This window comes from Artemia sp. Qi Xiang Cuo, chromosome 21, assembly GCF_049724085.1.
Source record: "Artemia sp. Qi Xiang Cuo chromosome 21, ASM4972408v1, whole genome shotgun sequence".
Lineage (NCBI taxonomy): Eukaryota > Metazoa > Arthropoda > Branchiopoda > Anostraca > Artemiidae > Artemia > Artemia sp. Qi Xiang Cuo.
The window spans coordinates 51722148-51728147 of NC_142814.1; positions in this window are offsets into that span (position 1 = coordinate 51722148).

Genomic DNA, 6000 nt, shown 5'->3' on the forward strand with positions numbered 1-6000 from the left:
AGCCATTCAGAGAGCTAGAATACGAAGCTTACAAGATCAAGTGCCTCTTTCTAGACCAATCAGGGAGTCAGAAATACTAACGGAAACTAGAAGTGTTTGTTTTAATTTACATAATTTCTATGTCAAAACCAAAATACCATATTATTTTCTATGGCGTGTGGGGCGTTGTATATATTGATCACACTTATCCGCATAGACCACACTTTCTTTGGAAGGTTAGCTTTGAAACATGTCATAAATGCTAGAATATTAAGTGGGGACTCTGAAGAGATATAAATTTGTGACTTAACGCTAAAAAAGTTTAAAGTAATACTTATCAAGTTGACTTGGCTTTGCTTCTCGACTGTAAGTTCTGTATAATACACAATTACCATCGAGCAGTGTTGTCAATATAAAATATGCAATAAAAGAGATAGAAATTTTTGACTTAACCATAGGAACTATTCCATAGTAATTAGATCGATAATTATTTGCTCGATGATGCAACACGCCTATCTTTTGTCAAGATACAATACCATTGTGGATGCAGCAGTAACTTTATCGTGGTTGCAGCGATAGCCGCAATCATGGTTGCAGCAGTAGCTAAAACATAGTAAGTGACAAACACGTCCCATAGTAACAAAAAATGGCCCAAAACTCCTAAAAATGATGAAAAACTAATATAAGACCGGCAAGGCGAATAGTGTCCAAATAAAATAGCCAGAAAAAAAATGACTGACTGAAACACGAAGTGCATTATGCGAAAATCAATAATATTGATAAGATCTTAAGAACAAATCTTTCCGTTGAACTGAAGCAATGAGAACGCCCGAAAAATAAAAATAAATTCATGTTATTTCAACTGTCAGTTCAAAGTTATAATATAAGAATGGACAAATTTTTATAGTGTCTTAGCAACAATAATTCTACTTTTTAAATTCAAACATGTAAAGTGCTTTAAAATTTTGCTATAAGTTTTAATTTATTTTTGTTCTCAGTCCAGAACCTCTAAATATATTATGTATACTTCAAAAAATATATGGTCTCATAGTGACAATTCTACTGTTCTAATTGAAACTATAAAATCCCTAGCAATTTAAAAATAAGATTGATTTTATCACAGTGTTTAGGTAACTCTTTACAGTGATTTATCAGTAAAAGCTAAACATTATTTTGATCTTTAAAGCGAAACATTATTTAGTTTAAAAAGCTATTTTGGTATCAATTAAAGCTGAAAGTAGAGAATGAACTTTCGAATTTTTTTCATTTGTATTCCGAACGTTTGTGCAGGAATAGACCTTATTCGTTCGTGGCGCCACTCTCGGCGAATATTTGTACTAATAACGGCCACCATATTAGAGAACGCAATAGCTTGTCAAATATTGTGTAATACATAGTTAAAGATTGAATTTCATTTTATTGACTACGGTGCGCTACTGCGGTATTCCTTTGTGCAACGTTACAAGCTCAGAAACAGATTTAAGTAAGCCTACGAAAAAGGTAAATGACAAAAATGGCTAAAATTTTAGTGACAAACACGTCAGGGAGTTGAGGAAAATGAGTTAATAATAATAAAGAAAAAAACAAATTAAGCATATGAAGATATCTATTTAATACTCACTTCCATTAACTTCTGTCAACCATAGTTCAGTGCCACCGTGTGAATTACCTCTTAATTCACTGTAAATTGAACCACAATAATTAATTCGCTGCATTAATAATTCATATGTTCGTAGCATACTTTCCATATAGAAGTTCTAGTATACTTTTACTCTACACTACTGAAAAATTGAAGTTCTTGCACATAGTGCATAGCGCAAGATGCACTATACCAAAGCACTCGTTATTGAGCCATTAGCAACCCTACATAAAATAGTCCATTGGAAATTTTTAGTTTCTAAGATGTGTCGAAATTCAATTTTCGTAGTTTTTAACTGTTTTGAGATCCAAAATACCTTAAACAAGTCTTTAAAAAGAAAAAATTTAAGGATTTGACGACATCTATTTAATATCCCCTCCATTCACTTCCGTCAGCCATAATTCAGCGTCACCGTGTAAATAAATTCTTATTAATCCCCATTTCCCTTATCCTGGTTACATCGCTGCATTAAAAATTCCAATAGCCAGGTATGCATTTTATGGCGTTAACTTTTAAAATTGGCGTTTCTATAACAAAATATTTATACACGCTGCAATGTGTGAAATTTTCTTCTAAAAGTTTTCCATTTATTGATGACGGTGAAGAGATAGAGGGAACTAATTGAACAAACCCGCAAATGGTGGCTAGGCTCAATTTATTAAGTAACTGAACTTTCTTTTTTAAGGTTTATGTTTCTTGTGCATGCTTCGGGTATGTTATTTTTCTGCAGTTCTACCATTCTAATAATTTAACGTAAGACGACAATTTTGATTGCTCAGATCAGTTTTCTTTTTCGAAAATTATTTTGTATTTTTTTATTTTGAAAAATATGTTGCAAAGGTTTCTTCGAAGCATGCAAAATCAAGAAAATTTCCTTATTTTTCAAGTAAGTTGAGATTATTATTTAAGGAAAAGTAATTCTGAATCAGTGAAAAGATAATTCTGACATTGATGCATCCAATGCTTTTCCCGTGTCCTTTATCAGCAAGTTACAACCGTTGGCTTGTCGCACAATCACATAATTCACAATGAACATAAACCTTAATAGTTGAAAATATATTCGCTTAACTTTTTGTATTATAAATAGATTTTAGATTTACAATATATATAGATTATTGATTATAAATAAAAAAAAAACGTGCCTTCAAGCCTAAAGTGTGAAATTGTGAGAAGTTTCATGTGAAAACAGGCTGATTCAAAGTAGTAGCAACATCAGTGTGCCTGCAAAAAATGTGTTTTTTTCTTCTTTTTTTCTGTTCTCTCCGTTTATTCCGTCTTTTGCAATTTTTGTGTATGACGGTCATAAATTAATAAAATAATGAATTAATAAAACATTCATATATTTCCATTTTATGTCTTCGTTAAGTTTTTTTTGTCTTTTATAGCTATTTTTGTATCTTTCTTTTAATTTATTTTCAGCCATCCTTTAGTTACTGAAAAGACCTTGGGCAATAATTTCCCTTTGGTATTTTCTTCCCTGGCAACAGCTCCAAGAACTTGATGAACATGCAGTTCGTATCGTCCTTGCGATGATTTTTTCCCTTAAGTTACCTGACCTAAAGTCTCTTTGTCTGTGGCGGCTCTGGCATCTCATGCGCCGGTGTAAGATATTGATTAGCGCCCCCCCCTGTCTCCTAAGAATTTGCAGGCCAAATGTTAACAAAATTTTCACTTATTAAAAAAAATTGAACACAAAACATTAAAATTAATTAAATTCAGTTTACTTATATATATATATATATATATATATATATATATATATATATATATATATATATATATATATATATATATATATATATATATATATATATATATATATATATATATATATATATATATATATATATATATATATATATATATATAAATAAAAAAAAAAAAAAAAAAAAAAATATATATATATATATATATATATATATATCAAAGCAATGGGGACGAAGATATGGGGAAAATGAAAATTGTGTATTCAATTTGCTTATACTAACTACCAACTGCGCTCTCTACTTTATTTCAATAAAAATAAAATTTCCAAAATTACAAATGTGTTTAACCGTTAGATAATTTATTTAAAATTTTGCATCCCTAAAATTTCTGAAACCGGGGCAAGTGCCTCCTCTGTCCCCCCTAAAATCACCTCTTTTTTATCCTTTTAAATATTTATTTCTGTTTACTTTTAAGTACTCGTATAAAGATAAAATATAACTTTACGAACTATTCATAGAACGTGGAGATACTAAAGCTTACAAACTTACAACCCTCGAAACTTGTATTGTTTCCTTTGACTGAACAATGTTCAAATTGGACAGCTCACAAAATTTCTGACTAATTTGTTTTTTTAGACAATGCAAATCGAACAACCCTGACAGATATGCACTAGCACCTCTAACAATAAGTCTGTGCCCGAACTTCAATGCGCCTGTACAATTTACTCAAAGACGTCATTCGGTTAGTGTACTAGAAAATACAGTAAAGAACACTACGTTACTTGTTCGGACAACCAAAAGACCAGGAGACAGGGAGAGAATATTTTTTTCTATTTCCTAAAAGCTAATGATATCTGTGTTAAAAGAGAGCTAAAATCGAAACCTGATATTTGAATAAAAAAATCGAATGAAAGAGCGATTAAAACTTAAAATCAAAAATATCACGTTTTACAGAAAAGGCTACTACACTCCTCCCACCTTATTATGTATGCTAGGATATTAATTACCCTTTACTGTAAACACAAAAGAAAGAAAAGTAATATGACTCTTCTTTTAATTCATCACTCAAGTCCCCTATTTCTTTTCCGAGTCTCTAGTCTCTAAATAAATCACGCCTAGCCACCACTAGAAAATACAGTGAAGAACACTACGTTGCTTGTTCTCACAACCAATAGAAAGAGGAATAGCGTGAGAATTTTTTTTCGATATCCTTAAAATTAAATTAAAAAAAAATAGAATCAAAATTGAAGCCTCAAATTCGAATAAAAAAATCGAAGGAAAGAAGGATTCAACCTTAGAATAAAGAGCATTTCCAACGTCTTAGAGAAAAGGCTACTACTCTCCTCGCACCTCAACATGTGGGCTAGGATATCACCTACTACTTTTATTACTAACAACTCAATGCAGCTCAAAGCTGCCTAAGGCCAACACAGCAACGCTCGCTCTGCTTTTATCCCCATCTATTCAAAGCCTCCATCATTACACTCTCTCCAAAAGTTTCCATATCTCTTAAATCTATCCTTAGGGCATCCTCCTTCCTATCCGGGGGCGACCTTCGTAAAGATTCTCCCAAGCCATTGATGGCGCATAGGGCGTCAAATCGGCGTTGTTGCTGGGTTTCTTTTACTGGGACAGGTAGTCCGCCTGTCACCCAACCTTGCGGCAACAGGGATCAAACCCCTGTCCCCGTATTCCTAAGCAGAGCAGTAATCCACTGTGCTACCACATAGTTACACTGAAATTTTTTGTTAAAATTCTTACCCGTTTATTATGTCTTTACACCTTTCTTGAAGAAAGCGCCTGAGCCTGTGTAGGTTGATGGAATCTCTCTGGTAAACTACTACTACCACTACTAACAACTCACCGCATACCAAGCCGCCTGATGCTGACACACGTACGCATGCTTCTCCTCCATCCCGATCTATTCAATGCCCCCCGCTTTACACCCTCCCAGGACGTTTCCATTTCCTTCAAATCTTTCTTTACATCCTCCCATCCCAACCACGGAGGACCTGCTATCCGCTTAGGCCTATACGATTGGCAATTTGTCGTCCTTCATCTGCAGAACGTGCCCTAGCCATTTCAACTGTTCTCTCATTATAGTCCTAGAAAGCGAGATTGAACCACACTTTACATACAGCCTACTGTTAAAATACTCCAAGCATACAGTTATTTTGTTTAATTGAAACTCCCCCTAAACTCCGCCGAGAAGTTTCACCTTAATACTCTTAGCATCATTAGTTACAGTAACTGTAGTGGTAGTATTAAAAGTAAACGCATAGCTCAAAATCTCCCACAACTTGTTCTTACAGTCAAACTTAATAATATAAATTGTTCTTGAGATATTGCTGTGTCACCTTTACAAAAGTCCAAATGCTCATAGTTTGTTTTGATTTAGTTCAACATCGACCTAAATATTCCTTATATATGATTACTGAAGACATTGCTATATACTCTTTTGACTATTGGTTACAAAATGGCTGTCTAGCAATTTCAATTGAACGTGTTTGGAGAAAAGAGGATGTCAAGAAGGTGGAGCTGTTTTCCCTCCATCACATTTGACTCTTAAAATGGAACTAGAACTATACATTTCCAATCAAATGAGCTTCTTCTTAAGTTCACAAAACCACTCCTTCTATAAAAACACTACATGCCCCTGGGGCATAACTTACAGCC